The 24,685-nt window shown below is 50.7% G+C and overlaps 1 protein-coding gene across 8 annotated transcripts in view; it reads right to left on the minus strand.

Annotated features, from left to right (window-relative positions):
• Positions 1-24,685, minus strand: part of LOC146797000 (uncharacterized) — a 1,179,218-nt gene that overhangs the window by 76,333 nt on the left and 1,078,200 nt on the right. The window lies entirely within an intron of this gene.

The following is a 24,685-nucleotide window of genomic DNA, read 5'->3' on the forward strand; positions in this document are numbered from 1 at the left end:
TAACAGATTTTATTGATTTTCAAGAAAATAGCAAGAAGGACAAAGAAACAATCACATTGGCAGAGCAAAAAATCAGTGAGCTAGCCAATATACAATGCAATACATTCAACAGTTTTCCCAGGGATCTCGCATACCCAGTCGCAGCCAGGTTCTCATCAAAATGCCCTTGTGATCTGTCAGTTGACCCCACCCCCTCCCAGCGGTCAATATAACCCTCAAGTGAACAATTCTGCACATCCAATACAGCCTAACATTGCGTTACATACACGAATCTTTATATCCCGCCCCTCCCCCCCAGTCCCCCAACACCCCAACTCAAACTCCCTATCCCTACCACCCCCCACAAGCCATTGGTTCGACGAGATACCCACATGGCCAGCTAGACCCTTTACAAACCACGCCAAGAAACCTGCCGCATTGATCGCCTCCTAGTGAGGCCCAGGGACACCATAGGGATACGTTGCCAAGTCAGTCCCGGGCTCATCTCATTCTACCTCCAGTAAGTACCCATCATCTCACTCCGTCTCTTTCATCCTGTGCCCTCCAATCCCATCTGGCACTCCCTCGTCGTCTTCAATTGGGTGCTTAACTAGCTCTACAAGCGCTACCCACGCCCGTGCCATTTCCATTGTTTTCTCGCTCTCAGTACGCTTAGCCTGGCGTAACCTGCAGTTCCCTTCGCTCTCTGCCCACTTCTCAAGTTCCCTGCGCCATCGCGTAAGAGAGGGGCCTCTGCACGCCTTCCAGCGCATAGTAAGTTCTCTTTTCGCCAAGACCAGCCCCAAATCGATGAATTTACTGGTGACCTTGGTCTTAGCCCTGTGTGGAAACCAATGGAGCAAACAAGCCCCTGATGTCATGGTTATCTCCTTCTCCGTCGCTGTCATCAATGCAGTAGTCACCCCTTGTCAGTAGTCCTTCAACTGTGGGCAGTCCCAGAACATGTGTAAAAACCCTGCTCCCTCTAAATCACATCTGGGGTATACAGTCGACGTCCCAAAGTAGTCTTGATCTTGCTGGGAGTCAAGTATGCCTTATGTAACACATAGAATTCGATCAGTTGAAAGCGCGCGTTCCGAGTGCATTTCCATGCTCTCTCAACTACCTCCCCCCATGATTTCTCCGCAATGGGTGTCCCCAGATCTGCTTCCCACTTAAGGCTTAGTGCCGTCAGCGGTTGACGCAAGTCCCGGGTAATCCTCCGATAAAGACAGGTCACCGCCTTGATACTTCCTGCTGTCATCACTATGTATTGGCAAGCGAGAGACAAATTAGGCTCCGCCAGCCCTCCCCGCCAATGCCTTCTAATAGCCGCCGTAAGGGCCGCGTGAAATAGGAAGTCCCCCCTCGGGAGATCATGACGCTCCAGGAGGTCATTGAAGGGAATGAGGTTTCCATCTTCATAGAGATCCCCGATTGCAACGATCCCTGCTTCCTCCCAAGTTCGCAGCTTGCTCCAGTCCCCTCCATGGGGTAGCACCTCGCACATTCCCAGCGGAATCCCAGGTGCATACGGGACTCGAATGCACGACCTCCTAGTCAGTCACGTCCAGCACTGTCGCACCACCCTCAAATCCATCGCATTTCCACATCCCTCAGCGGCACTCGCAGCAATACACTAGACAACAGACGCCAATTCGGATCCGCCCCCCCATCCTCCTCCGGCTGCCGTATATGACCCACCATCCATTTTGTGAACCACTGAAGTTGCACCGCGTGATAATAGGCCTCGAGGTCTGGCAGTGCAAGGCCCCCCGTCCGCTCTGGGTCGTTGCATACTGACCAGGGCAACCCTCCTCCTCCCAGTCCTCCATAAAAACCCTGCGATCATGGTGTTAAGCTACTTAAACAACCTACGCGGTATCCAAACAGGGAGGGTCCCGAAATAATAGAGGAACCTTGGGAGGGTGACCATCTTTACCAAGGCAACTCTGGCCGCTACAGATAAAGGAATGGTATCCCAAAAATCAAAACAAACCTTGGTGCTGTGTATCGCTCGCCCCATGTTGCCTTCTAAAAGGTCTTCAGGGTTATGGTAGATCCGGGTTCCTAAATAAGGCAAACAGTGGGCTTCCCATGGGACCCCTTCTACATTCTGTAAGTCCAGCCTGCCTGACTTGGTGGGGAACAAGCACGACTTGACCCAGTTCACGCGGAGCCCCACAATTCTTCCCATAGTCTCCAGGAAGTCCTTCACTCGTCATCAATAAACATTTTCCACAAGGTTAGGTTACTGGTTTAGGGGTTGAGGTGGATAGCCAGCCAGAATAAAAGTTTTATTTGGAGTACCTACCTTTTTTAATCACCTTTTTACTACATCTACACACTCTAGACCCCTCACCCCCATTGCATCATATGGCGAGGAACAAAAATCTCCGCAAAAGAGCCCCTTCGCGGGTGCCCGTCGCGTATTGCATCGCCGACCCGACGAGGAGCAGGTCCATATGATGAAGAATGACACCTAGCTCACTGGGTGTGTGAGGACCCTAGTTCCGACAAGAGGGATTCCCCCCTCCTTTATCTCTCTCTCACCCTCGGAGCCACCCAGTTTGTACTCATATTACATGGGTGCCCTGACTTATTGATGTTTTTAAATTTTTGTCTCTGGCACTGAGAAAACAGGTACTGCATATCTTTTAGGTATTAGCCTGACTCGCAGAGCAGCGCATGCGCTGCCCAGGCTTGACCTAAAAAGATTGCAGCAGTGTCGAAGGAAGCTTTCTCTTTGTGCGCCTGTTGCAGAAAGGAATCCAGGTGAAAAGAGATCCTGCTGTGCTCTCATAAGTATTCTGATGGGGTCCCTCAGGGTGGCAATGTGGCAAGGCAGCTCTTTAATTTATATGCAAATGTATTTAACACCTTTACAAGGCCTTTTGCTCTATCCGTTTGCTTCAGAGGACTTGACAAGGTATTAAATGCATTATAATGTCAACAGCCTGCAGAAGACACACACAGGTTCACTGGTCTGTAGGGTAACCAGGCTGGTCTTACAAGCTGTTGTTTTGCTTGGCTATAGTGGCCTGTTTTATGGGCTGGTGGGTCGGTTTTTACTATTGATTTCCCTGATATTATCACTAGCACTGTCTGCAGTAAACAAAAATGCATGCAGTCTTCCATACCTTGTAAAAAAACTTGTACAACGTGTCTTTACATGTTCAAATCTGCCCTACTTTGCAAATGTGGGCCACTTTTTTTAGCTAGCTCTTTTGCTAACAGGGGGTCACTTGTTGCCCAGTCCGAACCTGAAGACGCATGCATGGTTACCGTAGCAAACATTGGCAAAGCCAATAGGTTTTGCCTATGTAAGATCTATCGGACATGTTGCACAGCAGCTTAAAGGAAAAAAAGGAGCTGTGACGCAGTCAGCAATGACCGAGTCATAGTGCTTTTTTCCCCCTTCAAGCCATGTTTAATAGCAACCTGTGGTGCTCTACAATATGTCTAGAATAGCACTGACCAAGCCAAATAGCTCTCTGGTATACAAGTACTATTTGGTTTTAAAATGTTTGTTGAGGACACGGGGGGGGGGGCAGGAGAAACTGTAGGAGTTGGGGGCATCAACATAACGGAGGGAAACAGCCTTTACCATGCATACTTTTACCACTCTGAGTATGTGTAGCTAAAATAAGTATACTGAGTAAGGTAGGGGCACAGGATGGTAAGGTTATTTTTAGGGTTTGAGGGTGGGTAGGGGCAAAGGGTAGTAAGGTTATTTTTAAGGTATAGGTGTGGGTATGGGTGGAAAGGAAATGTTTAGGCCTTAGGGGTGGGTAACGTTATAGGATGGTAAAGGTAATTAAAAACGGGGAGATGAAGAGTTTCCCCTCACAATAAAGATTAAGCCTTCTTGGCTCCGACATACCCCATGAAGAGTTGCTCGCCCACCCGGAAATCTTTTGTGCGGTCAAGGTAGAAAGACACAGCTCTTTTCTGGGTCGAGTCGATGAAGCATAAAAGGTAGGCAAGTTGATGGACTGGCCTACAAAGGGAGTGCCAAAATTCAGCAGAAAGGAAGCTCCAGTGTAAAGAACCAGCAGGTCTGGGAAGATCGTTAGGTATAAGGCTTACATGACAAGGCCTGGTGCTCAATGACCCTCTGGGCAGATGTTATCGCCACTAAAGCCGTCTTGATGGTAAGGAGCCTGAGAGGAAAGTTTTTTTTTTTTGTTTTTTTTTTTAAAACCTTTATTGTATACGTCAATGTGTACACAGCTTGTTACCTACATCCTGCATTGATACAGGCCGGTAGCGATAACTCAGTATCTAGAGTGATAGGCATTATAGGGCAAGTATCGACCAATTAACACAGCTCTTATGCCTACAACCCTTAAGGGCCGGCAGCAGAATAAGAATAGTAGGCTACTCATGTAAGAAGCGAATGCATAATATAAAGCCAGAAGAGGTCAGACAAGAAGTGGTCCAGGTTACGTTCATTTATATTAACTAACTGAAAGAAAACACAACATCAGCACCCTCCCAGGGTGTGTCCACCATATATAGTATGTGGAATGCCGTATCTTACAGCACGGGGCTGCGGCGCAGCGCACCGCGGAAGAGAGTAGGAGCATGAAGTGGCGCAACGCAGCCCCGGCACGCAACGCCGCTGTTCTGGGAGGGGGGGGGGGGGGGGGGGTCGGTATGAACCAGTCAGGAAACTAAGAAAGTGGAGTTACCATCTAAGATGCCATGCCATCTACCCCAGCAGGGAACAAGGGTCCCCTGACCCTGGAGCCAGGGGGAATCGCAGAGCCTCCGCCCATCTCCCCCGAGTCTCAGGCCTGCGACGCGTGAATGCTCCGGAGAGCATGCAACCGATCAGGATGTGTCAAGAAGCGCCGCGTGAGGTGCGCACCAGGAGGAAGGGGGGGGCAAGCGGGGTGAGGAAATGCAGCAGTGAGGAACGCCCTTGGGGCTAGGCGCAGGTCAGCTCGAAGCAGGCGGGCAATCCCCCCCCGAATCCTCGCGCGGGTTCCCTCCCGCCTCAGTTGAGTCCGGAGAGCGTAGAAGATATGCCTTGAGGGGCCCCCATAAGTCTTTGGAACGGGACTTGCGGGGCAACAGGTCCGCGTAATTATGAAGTTGTTCCTGCCAGGTCGACATCGTCGACAGCCAAGTCTTAAATTTGGGTGCTCGTCCGCACCTGCACGCCACGTGTCGCTTAGCCAGCAAGAGCCCCAGCGCGAGGAACCTCCGATGCGTCTTTAGCGCGCGGCAGGATCGGCCAAGGAGGGCCATGGCAGGGCAGGACGCTATGTCCATCCCGACCATCACGGAAAGGGCAGCGAACACCTCAGTCCAATACGTAGCCACTGCACGGCAGGACCACGCCAGGTGCATGAAATCTGCACCCGGCTCCCGGCACCGCCGACAACGGTCGTCATCCCGGAGCCCAAAGCGGTGCAATTTGGCAGGGGTGTAATAAAGGCGATGCAGAAATTTATAATGCACCAAGCGGAGACGCGCATTGCCCGTCACCGCAGTGATGTGGGAGCAACTTTCCTCCCACTGGTTGTCCAGCATGGGATCACCCAGATCGCTGTCCCAATCCCCCCGCGCCCTGAGCACATGTGTATATAGCAGAGAGACCTCATGCGTCGGGGCAGGTGTCCGGAGCAGAGCGTGCAGTGGTGCCACAGTCTCCGGCTCAGCAGGGAACTGCGGCGTGACAGCCCTGATATTTTGCCGAAGGCGAACGTAAAGAAATGTGTCCATTGCAGACGGGGTAGCGTCTCCAAAAAAGTGCGCCGCCGTTCGAAAGCTCCCCTGATAGTATAGATCTCCCCACGTGTGGATCGCCAACCGTATTCGGCGTCCCAGCTCCTCGCAAGTGACACTCAGTCTAGGATCATGTGCCAGAACCATGCGGGGAGAATAGAGAAATTTGACATCCATGTAATCCGCCAAGCGCCGCCAGGCCTGCACTGTGCAATCGACCGTAGTGGGGTCGCGAGACCCCGGCTGAACCGCTGTGTATAGATATCCCGATGGTTGCGCAGGTCTCATGAACCCATCTTCAACCGCAAGGTGGGCCATAAAGGGGGGGGGGTGGAGCCAGTAAACCGCGAAATGGCCTTGGGCGCAGTCATAATATTTCTGAAAATTCGGGACGTCAAGCCCTCCCTGATGAAAGGGTAACATAAGTGTCCTCAGTCCAATCCGGGCCTGTTTCCCACCCCAGATTAGCCGAGAAATCTGGGAGTTCAGGGCCTTGAAGAAGTATGCCCCCGGGTTATAGGGGATGTTGGTAAATAGGTATAACAATTTAGGAAGCACCACCATCTTGATCAGGGAGATGCGTCCCGCCATGGACAGAGGGAGGTGGATCCATTGTGTGATTTGGTCCGTAGTCTATCAAGGACAGTCCCGTAGTTAGCCCTTAACATGGCTTCCTTGTTCCTGGTCACCCGAACCCCCAGATAAGTGAGCTCGTCCGATTCCCACACCAAGGGATAGTCCAACGGGAACCGCGTAGTGCTGTCAGTTAGGGGGAATAAAGCAGACTTCGCCCAGTTAATTTGTATGCCCGCTATGGCTCCGAATTTAGTCACCTCACGCAGCAGTGGGTTAAGATTTTCTTGCGGCCTGTGGACGAACAGAGTCATGTCGTCGGCATATAACGCGATAAGGAGTTGGCGCTCCGGATAAATAAGGGAGCGGTGTTTGTGGTGTTGGCGTAATTTGGCCGCCAGCGGCTCTATGGCAATGGCAAATAAGACGGGAGAGAGGGGGCATCCTTGTCGGGTGCCTCTGTGGATAGTAAAGGGAGCAGAGCGGGACCCATTCAGCAGAACCGTGGCCTGAGGATGTCGGTATAACAACCGGATCCAGTCTAGGAAATTAAAGGGCACACCCATCCGTTCCAACAAAGCCAGAAGGTAGTCCCACTCCAGGGTATCGAACGCCTTAGTGGCGTCCAGGAAAACCGCCGCGGCTTCACAACTGGGGTCGATATCCTGCATCACCGCTTGTAGGGTGCGCAGATTGTGGGATGTCGCCCGGTTGGGGACGAATCCGGCCTGGTCGGGAAGGACTAGACGCTCCATAAGCAGATTGAGGCGCGTAGCGAGCACCTTAGCTAGGATCTTGCTATCCGTGTTCAATAGGGAGAGGGGCCGATAAGAGTCGCAATGTTCCGGGGGCTTACCCGGTTTCAACAGAGATGTGATTAGGGCTTCGCGCATCGTTCCCGGCAGGATACCCTCCTCAAGGGCGGAGTAATACACCCTCTTCAGTATAGGGGCAAGAACATGAATGAAGGCCTTATAAAAGTCTATCGGTAAGCCATCCGATCCCGGCGCCTTACCCGACTTCATAGACATGATCGCCTCCTTTATCTCATCAAGTTCTAGTTCGTGGTGCAGGAATTTCTGCTGGGATGGGCCCAGCCACGCTATCGCGGTGTCCTCCAGGTACTCCTGCAGGACTATCGGGGTGGTCCTGTGAGAAGTGTATAAGCCTACGTAATGGTCGGTAAGGACTTGAAGCTGGGCCGACAGGTTCCTCTGTGGGACACCCTGGTCATCCAGAAGGGTAGACACGTAATTTCGATATCTAGGAGGACGGACCGCAACGGCCAATGCTCTGCCGGGTCTGTCTCCCTCCCCATGTATCCGCGCCACATAAAGCTTCCCTAGAAACTTGCATTCTTTGGCGGCCGCGTCAGTGTATTCGGTCACTTTTTCCCTGAGACGTGCCGCGACAGCGCGATCATGTGGGGCCTGTGCCATTTCTTGTTCCAAGAGGAGCAGTTCAGCTTCGCGCTTGCGCACGTCTCCGCGCAGAACCTTAAGAACTCCCCCGCCCCTCGCAATGCACCACCCCCGGGCGGTAACCTTGAAAGCCTCCCACACTGTAGTGAATTGGGAAACAGAGGCAGCATTACGGTCAAAGAATTCTGTCATGTCATCTTCCAGGTCTGCCATAAAGGCAGGATCCGTGAGGTGCGCGGGGTTGAGACGCCAGCTCAGGTATGGGGAGGTATCAAGGGGGATGTGGAGCGACAATAAGACAGGGGAGTGATCGGAGAAAGTCCGGGCTAGGTGACGTGCCCCGGTCAGCCACGGGGCAATGCCCGCTGAGAGGAAAAGATAGTCGAGACGAGCCCATGTAGAGTGTACAGCGGAGTGATACGTGCCCTGTCGAAGTGTCGGGTGGAGGTGTCGCCACGCGTCTACCAGCCTGTGTTCGTCCGTTAAGTATGCAAAATTGCGCTGGGTTTGCGAGTTGTGTGATGGCTGTGGGTGCGACCTGTCCATCGCGGGTCTAAGGGCGGTGTTGAAGTCTCCCCCCAGGATGACATGAGGGATACCCAACGTGTGTATCTTCCCCCACAGATTCAGAAGCGGTGCAGGGTCATCTACGTTGGGGCCGTAGTAACATGCAAACAGTATGGTGTGTGAGTGTAGTGTTCCCCAGATCATGCAATATCTGCCACACGTCCCCACCTCAGTACCCGCTGGTATAAACCCCACCCCCCGCCGCACCAATATGGTCACCCCTCTCGCATAAGTCGAATAAGATGAAAAGACCCTGCATGCAGCCCACCGCGATGCACAGGGGGGGCTCCCGCCCGGCCGCAAGTGCGTCTCTTGAAGCATGGCAACAGATACTTTATGTCTATCTAGGTAGCCCAGGACTTGACGACGCTTTCTCGGGTCATTCAGCCCCCGCACGTTCCAGGAAATTATCTGATACTGCTGCGCAGGATCAGTGTTCTCTACGCTCCCCATGGATCCAGGCCCCACAGCGTCTGACCGGTATACATAGCATGGGACAAATCACAGCAAGCATGGCAACGATATGAAATGACATTCCTGGGGACAACTTCAAATACCCACCCCCACCTCTTCGTAACTAGGGAGTTCGCAATAGGAAAATGGAAACAGAAAAAATGCCCACCCACGCCGGCAACCCCAACTGGCCGGGAATAAGGACCCCACCCTGCCCACCCATTCCCAAACAGAACCACCCCAACTAAAAAAACCTGTAGAGCAGCATCCCCTACCCCGCATGAGGGGGGGGGGTGCAAAGGGGTTCGCCCGACGGGGGGATAGTGCCCAGGGGGCGCCCAACCAGCCTCCGATCTCCCTACTTACACCCACGAGAGCCAGATAGCTAGTCCAGCCTCTCAATGTGGGACGGGGATGGGGAACCGGGCAGATACATCTACAGTGACCAGCCCAAGCATTGGCAACATTAGAGGGTTACCTCACCGGGATGTGTAGCAGTTCAAGCAGATATATGCAGCAGTGGCACATAAGAATGTCAGTGTCACTGCGGCGGGAGGGGTCAATCCTGCTGTGCCATCGGAGAGGGCGATCTAGAACGGCGTTGTCCATCTCTGTCTCGAGCATTGTCTCTCTTGTGGCTTTTAAGAAAGTCTTCCACCTGCTGGGGCTGCTGAAAGAAGAGTTGTTTACCACGGTGTGTTATTTTCAATTTCGCTGGATACAGCATGGCGTAAGGTATTTCCTGTGTTTGCAGTTTCTTCTTGACGGCAGAGAATTTACGTCGGGACTCCTGGACAGTGGCGGTGAAATCGGGAAAGAAGGATAAGGTTTCATTGCCGTAGCGCACGGTGCCGATTTCCCGCGCCCGGCGCAGTACGGCATCTCTGTCCCTGTAGTTCAGGAATCGAGCGATGATGGGCCGTGGGAGAGCCCCAGGGGGAGGACGGGCGGCCAAGGATCTGTGTGCCCTCTCCACGATAAGGTGTGGGGAGAAGGAGTCCCTTCCAAAGAGCTCAATCACCAGGTTTTCCACAAAGGTCTCAACCTTACCGGTATTGGTGGATTCCGCAAGGCCTAGAATGCGAACGTTATTGCGTCGGGAACGGGCCTCCAGGTCCTCATTCTTGTCAGCGATGATTTTGAGGAGCCTGTCCATTTGTGTCAGCTTTTTGCCCGAGGAGGCAGCGCCGTCCTCAAGGGAAGATATTCGTTCCTCGGTCTCCTGGATACGGGCGTCATGCTGATCTAGTTTGGCTACGACCCCATCCAGTCGGGCATTCATGGTGTCGATTTTGGAGTCGATGGAGGAGAGGCTTTGTTTCATTCCCAACAGGAGGGACTTCCAGTCCTCGTCCGGGGCCTCGGAGCGCGAAGGTCCCCCCCCCCCGCGCCTCCCGACGGAGGGGTTTTTTTTTTGGCCTCATAGGGCAGTTTGGACTGACGTGTGTCGTTGCGGCCCATAGCGCGATGAGGTATCGACCCCACCGCCAATCCTTCTATTCCGTCAGGGGGGGAGGGAGGCTCGGCCAGGACCCAACAGGGAGAGCCCTCCGTCCCCAGCAGTCCAGGCGGCGATCTAGCCCGGCCCCAAAGCAACAGGCAGGCGACGGGGGTCCGAAACCGCCCAGGCTCAGGCAGGTGTCTGGTGGGGTCAATGGCAGCCACGCAAATGAGGGCGAGGGGGTCAGGACAGCAGGGGCCGTCGCGGGCCCAGCCGGTAGTCCGGGGCGCAGCCCGGGCCCAATCCGAGTGTATAGATCCTATGGCCCCGGGGCAGACAGCAGCATGTCCAGGTTCCCACCGCACTTCAGACGGGGGCACCAGCGTCCACAGTGCGGGTCGTAGGCTCAGTGGGAGGAAGGGTCCGAGCTCAACAGGGGTCCCATGCAGCCAGCCTAGGCGGCCGGACACCACCGTAGTTCCCGCGACGTGGTCGCTCCTCAGGGTCCGCCGCTCACCCAAGGACGATGTGTAGGGAGGTTGTAGTGAATGGGGGAGCACCCTCCACGCCCCGGAGGGGGGGGGGACCAACACAGGCCACGGAAGTGTCCTAGGCCTCGATTAGTGTGAGGCGGTGGGGGTTATGAGGGTCCAAATCGCCCGGGGGGGGCAACACGATGCAGCAGGCAGAACAGGCAAGATGGCGGCTAGGACGCGGCCTCCTCATGGGGGTCCACCGCGCTCCTCAGCCCACGAGTCAGTAGCAGCGTCGCTTCTCCCCACCAGCGGCAGGCAGCGTAGGGTCCGGGGCTCCCCCTCCGGGTCCGCAGGGTGACTGGCAGCAGGCGAGCCCGGTCGGAGTGAATGGGGCTAGTGCAGCTGGGCGCAATGTCGCACGGCGCGGGAGAATACCTCCGGGACAGGGGAGCCACAATCAGCGGTCCGGAGCGGTTACCAGCGGCCGGTAAGAATCCTCGGCGCGTCCCGCTCCTCAGCTCTCTTCACCCCGGCATCAGCCAGGCAGCAGTGTCGTAGGCAACCCGATGTCCCCCCCGCAGTCAGAAGCAGGCCTCCGATCCCCGGGGTCCCCCAGCAGGTAGCAACCGACCCGGTCAGGTCTCGCGCCGGGGTCCTCCTCTGCCCCTCAGCACACCCGCGAGTATCTCGGCTCGCCCGGGTGCGAGCGCTCCGCTTTTAGCACCGTTGGGTTCCGCAGGCTCTCACCCGTGCAGCGGTGAGGGTTGTGGTAGGAACAGGCCGGTCAGGATGGCTTGAAGGATGGTGATAATGCCCGGTCGGGCAGGAGCCTCACTTCAGTGCGGCCATGTTGGTTTAGCGCCACCTAGCGCCCCCCAAGGAGCCGGAGAGGAAAGTTATGTAGCTTTTCAACTGAAGCACACATAAAAAAGTAAGTACGAGACTGCGGTCCAACTGAGGCATGCTTATAAATGGTGAAGGTGGAAACACATGCTGGAGAGCTTTCAAGAACTTTTTTACAACTGGAGATTCTAAGATTGAAGACTGATGTGGCAACCACAGGAATGCTGAGATGGCAGAAATATAGCCCTTTAAGATGCTCAAAGTTCAGCCTTGCTGGTAAGGTGAAAGAAACAGAAGAACCTAAGAACCTGAGAAAGTGAGCAAAAATAGGGGCAACTTGCTAGTCTGCACACCATGCAACAAAATTGCCCCAGTGGCATAAGTATACCATTGGGTGGAGGGACACCTGGCTGCCTAGATAACATTGCAGACTTTGGGCGGAAGATCCAAAGCTGCCAACTGTCGCCGCTCAATCTCCACACATAAAGGCGGAATGTTGACAGGTCCGGGTCGGGAACCATTCCCTGTTGTGACAGAAGATCCTCCCGAAATAGCAGCCTGATCAGAGGACTGATGGCCACGCTCAACAGCTCGGGAAACCAAACCGTCCAAGCCCAGTCCAGAGCCACAAGGATGACTTGGGTCTGGTCGTTCCTGATTTTCTTGAGAACTCTGGGGATGAGTGTTATGGGCGTACAGGAGGTCTGAGCTACACCTGAAATGAAAAGTGTTTCAGAGCAAGAGCAGCCTAGGAAAGCCCAGCATGCATAACTGCTGACATTGCACAATCTCAATGGTGACTAGCAGATCTAATCAAGGCTCTCCCCACTGCTGAAAGACCTTGCACCACCTGCTAATGGATGGAGATGCCATTTGTAATCCGCTAGGCATCTTCAGCTAAACCATTAAGAAAATGCCCTGATGTTCCAGCCATGTTCAGAGGTGTAGGACCTCTTGACAAAGGGTCCACGACCCTACCCTGCCCTATTTGTTGCAGTACCACATGGCAGTGGTGTTGTCTACGGAACACCTGCACTAGTCGTCCTTTGATGAAGGGTAGAAAGGCTTTCAATGTCAGCCGGATCGCCCGGAGCTCCAGTAGGTTGATGTGGAGTCTGGATTCGGCCAGAGACCAGAAAGCTCTGATCTGCACCTCTGAAACATGTCTGCCCTATCCCAGGAGTGACAAATGCAAAAACAACAATTGATGGACAGAATGCAAAACAATGTCATACATTCACCCCAGTACCGAGATGTGGGCCTAAATCCATCGTTTTTTTGCTCACCATGTCATTCCAGTTTGGACCCAACCATATGCATATCAGTCTTGACCCTGCGCCCAATGGGAACAGTTCAGCCTTTACTGCCAGGCCAGGTCCTCCCTGGACTGGAATCAAGCATCCTAGGACCAGTTTCGGGCATTCAGCCCTCATCAACCAGGATAGCTTGACTCCAGTGTCATGGAGCGCACTAAACCCACATCTGGGCATACCTGTCCCACTCGGAGTGCCAAATGCAAAAAGAACAATTGATGGACAGAATGCAGAATACTGTCATACATTCACCCCAGTACAGAGATCTGGGCCTAAATCCATTGACACCGGTCCTAGGATGCTTGTTTCCGGTCCAGGGAGGACCTGGCTTAGCAGTTCGGGCTGGACTGTTCCCATGGGACACAGGGTCAACTCTGATTTGCATATGGCCAGGTCTAAACTGGGGCAACATGGTGAGCAAAAGAATGATGTATTTAACCCAGATCTTTTGACTGGGGGTGAATGTTTTGATTTGTTCTGCATTCCGTCCATCAATTGTGTGTCTTTTGCGATCCCAGGAGTGAGGCCACTGTCATATCCGGTTGCGGAAAGGAGAGGAGTCTGTTGCTGACCCAATCGTGGTTTGTAAAACACTTTAAAGTTCCATCCAAGATCTGGATCATGTCGACCAGATTCCGAGTCCATTGGAAATTCAGGTCCCACTGCAGAGCCCGTATAAGCCAGCAGGCATGTGTCACAAGGAGGATGCAAAAGGCCATAAGGCCCAGCAGCTTTAGAGTCAGGATCACCGAAACCCAGGATAGAGGACTCGCCATTTGGAAGGATAAGCCCCAAAGTGCACCATTTCCAAAATAGCTCCAATGAAAGGAAGCGTCTTAGAGGGAGTCCAGTGTGACTTCAGCACATTGATAGTGAACCCAAGTGAGTGCAGGAGGTCCGCCGTAGTCTGAAGGTTGGAGATGACTGCCTGGGGCGAGCCCGCCTGCAATAGCCAGTCATCAAGATAGGGAAACACTGGTATCCCCTGATCTCTAGGAGGAGCTGCAACCACCGCCATCACCTTAGTGAACACCCGAGGGGAGCTGGTAAGGCCAAAAGGGAGCACTGCAAACTGAAAGTGCTTGTGGCCCAAGAGAACCACAGTTGACGTTACGGGCAGACAGGACGGGGATGTGGAAATATGCGTCCTGTAAGTCCAACGCTACCATACAGTCTCCCAGGCAGACAGGACTTGCGCAAGCACTTTGAATTTCTTCTTTTCGAGAAAGAAATTGAGAGGTTGCAGGTCAAGTATATGCCAAAGGCCTCTGTTCTATTTAGACACCAGAAAGTAGCATGAATAACAACCTTGACCTACTTCTGGCATCGTCACTTTCTCTTTGGCTCCCTTGGCCAAGAGTGCCGCCACTTTCTGGTGGAGTAAGGAGAGATGGTCCTCCGTCAGCCTGTCGCAAGTGGGTGGCCTGGGTGGAGGAGTAGTCACAAAGGGGAAGGAGTAGCCACTTCGGACAAACTGGAGAACCCAGCAGTCTGATGTTATGGACCTCCAGTGGTGCAGGTGATGGTGTCTCCTGCCTCCAACTAATTGCTCATGATGGTCGGAGGGCGATTAAAGAGGTTTGGAGGCTGCGGCTGCTGGGGGTGGTGGACTGGCCTGACATCTGGCTCCCTGACACACGGTGTTTTGGGGTACTGAGTCCTCAGTCACATAGAGGCTGGGGAGTTTGCATGCTGAAAGTAGCGTAAGTGACCTAACATGCCCTTTCACCCCTGATGATATGACAGGAAGGGACGTCATAAGTTTAATTACCTCTTGTTACCACAGAAAGTGATGTTACATAACTTTGCAAGATCAATAAAATCACTAGAACGTTCTGGAAGCTCGTAAAAGTGTATTTAATTTTGCAACCACATATGAATTAATGGGATGCCAGACTATGCCCATTCAGCAATCATATACAGAAGTACAGAAATTGTATGCTTAAGTACAACTACATATAACCAGTTGTAGTCTGTAATGCCTAGGGCACAGTCATCATATATTGGTTCAAATATGCAAACATATTTTTAAATGGTCAGGTCCAGGCCTACCCCAGTGTGTTCCAGCTAGAGAACAGTTACTGCTTATGGTACCCAGATCTCGCATACTTTCGACAGCAGACAAACAGTAATTTATGCAGATTTTGGAGACTTCAGACAACACAGCTATTAATTAATTTAAACACAAGTTACACATTGATCTTTGGCAGCAGACTTGGTCCTCTAGTTACCAGGGGTTAAGACAGTAAATATAACCCTAAGATGAAACAGATCTTAGATGCTCAGCTCTCGGAGTGCAGAGTAACATAGATTTTAAAAGCTGTCAAAGGTAGGGAGTTTGGGATAACACTGCCAAACGTCAGTTTCCCTTCCTCAATATTCAGCCTTTCTTAATACAGAGGTTAGTAACCAGACTGCGAAGGATGAATGTCTTCATAGAAAGAGATGTGCCTTGTATTTTAAATATTTAACCTTTAACATATTTTGTTTCTAATCATAAATTTGGGATATAATCTAGGGTCACCTAAATCTAATTGGACTAATAGATTATAACTATAGGATTATGCATGGTTTATACACTTCAGAAGTGGAGGACTATGTTACTTACCCTGTAACCATCTGTTCGTGGCATGTAGTGCTGTAGATTCACATGCTCTGCATATTCCTGCCATCTAGTGTTGAGTCCGGAGTTGCGCACTTTGTTTTTCGTTGAAGAAGTCTTTCAAGACACGAGAATGAGTGACTCCTCCTCTCTGTGATACTGCGCAAGGTCTTCAAACACATTCAACAAACCTGACCTGCACTGCTAGATGGGCCAGCCTGGATGGCCAATTTGAGGGCCATTTGTTTTCCCCTGTGACAGGACCAAAACAAAACAGCCCACCCATTAGCCCATTAAAACCAGCCTGTCTGCGGGTGCCAGACTGCCTGAAAGGACTTTCTAACACTGACCAATATTGCTATTCCAACCTATGAACCACATGCTGGTCTGTCATACACTTCTATCCTGACCTTCAGCACTCACCACTGTACTTCAGTACTAAGACTCACATGAACTCACATGCAGCTCTGCCGTACACTACAGGGCTGACATACAGCAACCATGCACTGATGTTTGAGTACCAGGAGCGCATTCGCCTCAGCCAAACATCTAAATCCTTATCTGTATCACCCACCTACTGCATTTCCAGTACATGTACACACATGCAGATATTCTATACACCTTGAACCTGACATGCACAACCACCCAGTGGTATTTCAGTACTAGGAGATATGAGCTCTCCCATACTCTTTATTACTAACCTGCAACCAGTACTGGATCACACCAGCAGTGCTACAACACACCTCAGTTCTAAAATGCAGCCTTCACCCATTGCTCTTCCTGTGTTAGGACCCACAAGAACGTATACCATACCCCTCAATCTTGATATGAAGCTCCTACCAATTGCTCTTGCATTAATGGGACAGACATGTAGCTCTATTATACTGCTCAATCCCAACATGAAGCAACTAACAGCAGCAGTGAGACCTACAAGCAACTCTTCCATACACCTCAAGAACTATATCAGCGCGTCCTATTCCATACACACACCAACCTGGCCTACAGCCCCAAACAATCTTGTTGGTCTCTAAAAAGTTCCTTTCACCCAAACTTGAATGAAAAGGCAAATTCTTTTTTCTTTGCAGCTCATATGCAGAGACTGAGCACCAACTTTAATTAAAGTGAACTGACTAAAAATATGGGGAAGAGAATGGGGATGGTTCTGGCGGCGCCGGGAGAGTCCACATCAGGATTGGCGTCAGGTTAGGTCGAGATGGTACGACCCGCGCCGGTCTGGATCCATCAGTGGATCCCAGGGGCCTATATGGTGCCAGGGACGGACCCTCCAATCGGGAACCAGTAAGGGCCTCTTCCAACTCCATAGGGCCCAAAAGGCAATCTAGCGACAATGGGCGCACAAATATGAGGTGCATGGTCTCATAAAATTCATAGAGTTGGGTGGAGGTCGCTTCGGCTCCCAGAAACTCGGGAAGGCATGGTGACGGCCCAGGGGTAGGCTCAACCGCGGAGACAGGTTTTGAACAACAACACTTCCATGTGTTGTTGGAAGAATTTGATGGATGGGGTGAAGTCAAAGATCTCTGCGACTTCTTGCTCTTGTTCTAGGACTTCCCCGAACACCAGGACGACTTAGACGGCGACTTGGATTGAAGGCACAGCAACCGATCCCGGGATCTTCCTCTCGACCAGGATCAGGATGTACAGGAGTTGCACACTGAGTGGCAAGAAGCTTGAGGGATCGCTCCCTCAAGGCCTTAGGGTGCATGGCGTGGCACTCGCCTTAGGACTTGGTATCCTGGTTGCATTCGAGTCACCAGAGGCAAACAAGATGCCGGTCCGTCACCGATATTTATCAGTGACAGGTGCCGCAGGGTATGAAGCCAGCTTTCCTAGTGGACAACCCTGCCACACCAGGTCAAAGATCTTAAAAGACTTCGACAAAAGTTCAAAAAAGGGTCAGTCAAAAAGTGACTGAAGGTAACTCTCTCCGGATCTGCACCGACTGGCGTGTAAAATAGAATGGATGTCAGCGCACAGGGGTGGCACCTATACAGGCACTGTGCATGTCTGTTCCGGCACGTACAAAGTAAGGTAACAGTTCCTAAAAAAATATATGCCAGTATGGTCTACTATGCAAGAAGAGAGGAAATAGAGGGATGGCGAAGGGTGTCAGGCGAGGTTCGAGAGTGGTAGTGTAATGGAGACCAGAAACTCCTGGATGGTACTAGAAGTGCCCTCACACACCCTTGCGGGTGCAAAGCATCATCATCGGGCAGTGCTCCTCGTGGGGGTGGCGCTGCAGTCCCTCACGGGCCCTCGGAAGGGCTCTCTATTGGAGATCTTTTGGTGGAGTCGCCGTAGTTGTGCGTGCGGGTGTGTGGGGAAGGGGGGTGTGGTGGTGAGGCTAAAAAGACCAAATGGTGCCCTAACTATTTATTGGTGGGTCCAAGAGGTCTGCTAAAAGTAACGGGGAATGATGTTACATAAACATTCTGAGTGGGGGAAGAAAGATGTAAATACGTCCCGCTGCTCTCGACCCGTAGGAGTGAGGGTTTAAAGTGAGAGAGAGGGGGTACAAGTGGTGGTCAACATGTTTCGCGCTGTTGCCGGTCCCTAATGGATCCTAGCGCTTCGTCAGGACCAAGGTGGTGGTTAAAAAGTAAGGAAAGGGATTCAGACAAAAGGGGAGAGTATTCTGTAATCCCAGAGACAAAAACAAAAAGTTGTAGAAGGATCACGGATTATTCGTGTCCTTGACGTCGAACCTGTGGGGGAGAGGGAGAGAATAAAACATAATATAATAATGTGGGGCTTCCTTCGGAAGAGGGCTCGAAAATCATGCACCAGTGAGGAGAATATTCCAGCCGTAGTCGTGCTAGGAATAGGTGCTCGTGCCCTGTGTGAAGTCGAGGGAAGTGCCCAAAAATGGGGATCAGAACAAGACAGTAACAAACTGCAAGTGAGATGTCTCGTGTTGCCAGTGTATAGCCCCTGCAGAGAAAATCAGACTTAATATGATGGAGAAATTAGTGAGACTCAGTGAAATCGGTGTGCGAAGTGCCAGGAGTTGGCTCACACGTGAGCGTTAGCTGACTAGTCTATAAGTGGGGGGGGGTTGTGTGTACTGAGGACGGTAACATAACTCCCTGTCAGTGTCTTAATGCCATTACCTAGGCATAGTCAGGTGAGTGCTGACGACTATGGCATATGCGTGATGGGGTCGTGCCATAAGTGTCAGATGCTGGGTAAGAGAAAGTAAACATAACGGGTGTGAATTACACGTGAAAAAATGCTAGGGAAGACACATGCTCATAATAGAAGAGTTGGTTAAAACTTCCTACCCGCATAAAGTCAGGGTCCACGCTGTGCCGGGTCTTGACCATCTGGGGCGGGGGCTACAGCTGTGAAGGATAAGGTTACGGACGAAAAACAGTCTGCATAAGTTAAGGGGGGTACAAGAGCTCGCACACAAGGTTGGTGAGTGTAGCCACGTAGTCTATCAAAAAAGGGGCGGAAAAGGCACCAATACTGTAAGGGAGGTCGCTCGAAAGCGTAAAATGTACTTACATCTGCCCCGGGAGTTCGCTGCGGTAACCTAGGGTGCCTCCAGAGTCGCCGGTAACGCTGTACGGCAGGGTAGCGTTTTATATACACGCTCAAAGATAAGTGGTTGGGAGGGCTGAGTAGGAATTAAGAAAGGACTAAGCTACGGGCCGGAAAGGTGGCGGCCATTTTGGAACGGTTATACGTCCAAACCTGATCGTGGAGGTGGCCCGTTTCTAGTGATGTATGGCAGGGACTAGCATCGTTAGTAGTGGCCAAATGGCCAAGTGGCCAAGTGATAAAAGGCATGTGGCCAGGAGTTGAACGGGGGGGATCAGTGGTAAGTGTCTTATCGAACATGATCGTTGGGACAAAGAACATAAACAAGGAGGGTAACATAAAGGTGTCGATGTATCCTGACCAGAATAATTGGTAGTGATTAGTGGTACAGTGATACAGTGGTCAATGGAGGTGAGGGGTAGGAGACTTAGTTGTGGCTGCGGGATGCATATGATTTATTGATCCTAAGTCGGTATGATAAAACCATTGAAATGTATGTCGTAAATATAGGTATATCACAACACATAGTGAGTCAAAACTATGCTTATAAGTCAGGTTGTGTGACACGATAAAGTCTGCAGTCTACCCAGGGGGGCGAGTGCCAAAAGAAATGGTATGTACGGCAGCTCGACAACAGTATATTCCAAGAGTTCAGTATACCGATGGGGGACGGGGTGCAGCAGTCAGTGTATACTCTGTTATGATGGCACGAGAGACAGAAGGTGCTCAACACTGTTTCAGGATATATTAAAGTATCAGGCATGGAGTGCACTCCACGGAATGTCGTCATTAAGGCCAGATACATTAGACTTGAGTCTAAAGACCCACCGTTGTTCAGTTTTGAAGAGGGTCCCGGCTGACCAGGCAGGGTTGTGGTCTATTACAACCCAGCGTAAGCTCTCAGGGGGTGGTTGAGTTCTAGAAAATGGTTCTGCAGCCTCGTTTGGGTTCGTTTGCATCTTATTGTGCTCTTGTGTTCCCCGATACGTGTTTTGACAGGTCTTGACGTCATCCCAATATAGTGGAGTCCACATGGGCATGTTAGTAAATAGATGCAATTCTTAGAGTTACAATTAGTGTGGCGTTTTAATTGCCATGGTCTGGACATTCCTAGATCAACCTCTTTTGTAGATTTAGTTTGGGAGCAGCAGGAACATGACCCACAAGGGAAATGGCCAGAGATGGGGGGTAAGTTCCAAAGGGTTGGAGACGGTTTAGGAATGGTTCTGGGGCGTGTGTGTACAAGGATGTCCCTCAGGTTTTGAGTGCGTTTGAAGGCAAACAAGGGGGGAGGTCCCGGATCAAACGTCCCAGTACTGAGTATTCGCCAGTGTCTTTTCACTATTTTTTGGATAGTGTTAGAACGGGGGGTGAACGAGGTCACGCACGTAAGTGCGGTGTTCTCTGGTCTCGTTCTTGTTTCCAACAGAGACTCACGATGGTTGTTTCTTGCCCTCTTGTGAGCTGTTTTTATGATGTTGGTGGGGTAGTTCCTAGCAATGAGGTTTTTACTCAGTATGTTTGCTTGGGTCTCGAACTCGGTGAGGGTGTTACAGTTTCTTCTTAGACGGAGGAACTGACCCACGGGGAGGTTATCCCTGAGTGATTTGGGGTGGTGGCTCTGATAAAGTAGGAGGCTGTTTCTGTCCGTGGGTTTTTTGTAGTTGGTAGTGTAAAGCCCACCCTCTTTAAGTGTGATGGAGAGGTCCAGAAATGGTATGGATTCGGGGGAGTGAGTTCCTGTGAATCTGAGGAAGGGGTCAATAGTGTTCATCCAAGTAAAAAAAGCAGTGCACTCCTCTACACTACCTCTCCAGAAGATGAGGATGTCGTCGATGTATCGACGCCAGAGGAGGATGTTGTCATGGAATGGGTTAGAGGGTGTCCTGATTTTTGCTTCCTCCAGGTCGGCCATATAGAGACATGCCAGGCTCGGCGCAAAGGTGCTGCCCATGCATGTACCTTGGATTTGATGGTAAAGTTTATTGTTAAATGCGAAGAAATTTTCTTTAAGTGCGAGATGAGCACAGTTGCAGATGAAGGGTATCGGAGTGATATATGGCCATGGATCCACATTATGTAGGGCACGTTCAAGGACTGCTAGAGTGGCGTCCTGAGGTATGTTCGTATATAGTGCCTCGACGTCCATTGTGATGAGCAGGTCAATCGTCTCTGGGGAATCAAATAGTTGTATCAAGTTGAGTACCTCCATGGTGTCTCTCAGGTAAGTAGGTGTCTTGCTGACTAGTGGTCGTAAGAAGAAGTCGCAGAACTTACTTAAAGGTTCAAGTAAGGAGTCAATACCTGAGACTATGGGGCGTCCAGGAGGAGGATTCGTGCCTTTATGAATTTTTGGAAGGCAATAGAAATACGGTGTCCGTGGGTTGATTTGGTTCAAGAAAAGGGCCTCATCATGTGAAATCCAATCCTCAGCCTCAGCTTCCATGGTCAGGCTCTGTATCTTATTCACGAGGCGTGACGTTGGGTCCGTTTCAATGAGTCGGTAATATTTGGTATCTGAAAGTTGTCTTTCACATTCTGCTTCATAAATCCCTTTGTCGAGGATAACGATCGCGCCGCCCTTATCAGCAGGTTTGAGGATGATCGTCTGGTCATCCCCGATACTGGTCAGGATACTTCGTTCTGCCTTGGATAGGTTGTCATAGTGATGGCCGGTGATTTTGGTCTCTGTGATATCTTTAAGGACTGCCTGTTCGAAAGTGAGAACTTCGTTAGGTGTCATGGCTGAAGTAGGGGTGAACCTGGATTTGTTCTTCATGGTTAAGCCACACTGTTAAAAACTGTGTATATGCCTGCATTTTTAGACCTGAATGCAACAGTAATAATGTTACTGAATATGAAAAGTAGGCTATACCCTCCTCTCTATATTACCTTTCAAAGCAATCTAACAAAATACGGAAACGCCAATGAATTGGTTCAGTGAAAGTGAATGCAGCGTCAATTAAACCGCCAACAGCTTAATAAAGGGCTGAGTTAAAGAAAGTTCTCTCTGCAATACATAAAGCTCTGCTGAATTAAGTGATGCCTTAATTCAGTGAAAGTGTCAGGTAAAACGTAAGATTTTAAAAAAAAAAAAAACACTGAAATTTACCAGTTATTGTTAACTAAAGTAAGTATAGCTTGCGCCCTCAACATGCACAGTGATGCCCATCAATAATATCATTTGAGATGTCAAACAACATATGAGATTTTAAATGTTTGAGGTCATAAGGTGTATGGTTTTCCACAGGCCGTGCGTCCAGCTGCCAGCAAGCGGCAACCCCTGGATTCGTACAGCATTCGACCTCCACTGTGTAATAAGAATTATACACACACACACACACACACACACACACACACACACACACATATATATATATCCACAGTTGCCGTTGCCACTGTGTGGTTATAGTTAGGACTACATTTCCATTTTATTTCGCTAATAACTTTGACAACATTTGTTTGACGAATCTTCATACAACCCCTCCTCCACCGTTGAGGTTTATCCACCTCAGTCAGAGGGTGATCCGTCAAGTGGGGAGGAGGGTCAAGAAAATGAGGGGGGGGGGGGGGCACAAAACTTATTTTTCCCAATGGAAACTTTAGATAATGCTACCAGTATGAAACCAAACTCCAAACATGGCAGAAGGCGACATCTTTAGCCAGAAAATGAGCTTTTTGAGAATCGATACAAATTCCTTAAGCAGTTTTTGAGAAATAAAGGTTCAAAATGTTAGTTTATCTGTTGCTCCAGGACTGGCTAATCAAAAGATAACAATCTGATTGGCAGTAGACACCACCACCAAAGATGTTTGCCATTTTCGGACTCGAGGATTCAGAACAGTCACAGTATGAAAGAAAAAAAAAGTGTGTCTAGCCTTTTAAATTATAATCATTTTTTATTTTATTTTTATTCAGGGAGGGGGCATCCAAAGGGCCCCTCCCAAGGTAAAAGCAGCTCACAGAGGACCACATCTCCCCAGGGACAGCATGGCTATAAGGGGTCCTGAGATCACAAAGGAAAGAGAAGGGGGCGCCGTTGCGTAAACCCCCACATTGCAGCGTGCCCTTCTGCTCACTGTAACCAGGGGAGGAGGACGCACCGCATTACCCAGCCCACATGGAGCAGGTTGGGAGCAGGAAAGTGCTGGCTCCCACACCAGCACTGAGTGTACTGGCTAGAGGGGGGCCGGCCTTACAGCTTGAGAGTGGGCTCCAGGCGCTGCCACTACAAAAAAAAATTTAAAAAAATAAAAGGCGCCTCTGGGTCCGGGACACCAAACTTGAAGAATAACAAGCATTGTCATAGCCAATAGGTCTCGCCTTTGGGACCTTATAAGTGTTTAGCCATGCAACTGTTGATGTTGTTGCACCAAGCATATTGTGCTGCATGATTAAATACTTATAAGGTCCCAAAGGCGAGAGTTATTGGCTATGCCAATGCTTGTTTGCAGGGGCGGTTGATTGTGTAGGCAGGGCCTGACACTACGAAGGTTGCTGATTTTACAAGCGATGCCTGGGTTCACAGTTAGCACCAATTCATCTCAAGAATGGAACAAAGATCAAGGATGATGAATTATTTGAAATTCTCACATTCACGTGGCAGGAAGGAACAATGAATATTGATTGTAGGCATACATTTTTGCCAAAACAGAAGCTGGAATGAAGAAAAAAAACGACAATAGACCTTTCAATAAAATCCCAAACTCTAGTCTGTGAAAGGCAAAGCCAGAATGAAAAGCAGCCGCTGGCTACAATGCCAACATATAGGCTGGACGTTCCACTGCATGTATTTGAAAGCCTTGTGAGAAGTAACATATCGGACATTGCTCATTTGTGGCGCCGAGTGCTGGCTCTCAGGCTGTGCTGGTGCTTTTTAAAAGCTGCATTTTGTTCGGAACAACGTGAAAGAAAGATTCATTATTGCGATGTATTCACATGGCCTGTACCCGATTGGCGGGAAATTCGGGTAACTCAGATAACAAGCATTGGCCAAGCCTAAAGAGTGTCACTAGTAGTCGTTCACTTATAATTACATTGAAAATATGAAAATGTCACGCCTAGCAACATAAAACCTTGGCAGCTATGTAACGCACTACCAGCTCACAGCACTTCTGGCGCCACACGTCGCAGAACCACTCAAAGAATGTTAGCTTAGACACACCGTGCCCTCCAGCGCCTTCTCGGAAACACTCTACACGGGTCAGCTAGGGGCAGTTACCCTGGTCAAAGACGCGCTCTGTGGTGAGGGAGGGGGTTGAAGCGCGGCCGGGCTGAAAGTGAAAATACACGCGATCTTGCGGTGAGGGAGGGGGATGGAGTTGAAGCATGGCCAAACTGAAAGTGAAAATACACACAATCCTGCGGTGAGGGAGGGGGATGGAGTTGAAGCGCGGCCAGGCTGAAAGTGAAAATACACACGATGTTGCGGTGAGGGAGGGGGATGGAGTTGAAGCGCAGCCGGGCTGAAAGTGAAAAGACGCGCTCTGTGATGAGGGAGGGAGTTTGCGCGAGCAAAACAGAGAGGCAGACAGATGGCGGCTGCGTGCATGCACGCTCACGTGCGTGCAAGCTTTAGGCCACCAAAAGCCTGTGGCAGCACTTTGAAAACCCACACACTAAATGTCTCGCAGAGCAGCGCAAGCGTTGGCTCAGCGAGACCTAAAAACAAAGGTGTAACCGCCCAGGAGTGAGCTCCCAGCGCTGCCAGAATTTTT

The sequence above is a fragment of the Triturus cristatus genome, chromosome 10, assembly GCF_964204655.1.
Source record: "Triturus cristatus chromosome 10, aTriCri1.1, whole genome shotgun sequence".
Lineage (NCBI taxonomy): Eukaryota > Metazoa > Chordata > Amphibia > Caudata > Salamandridae > Triturus > Triturus cristatus.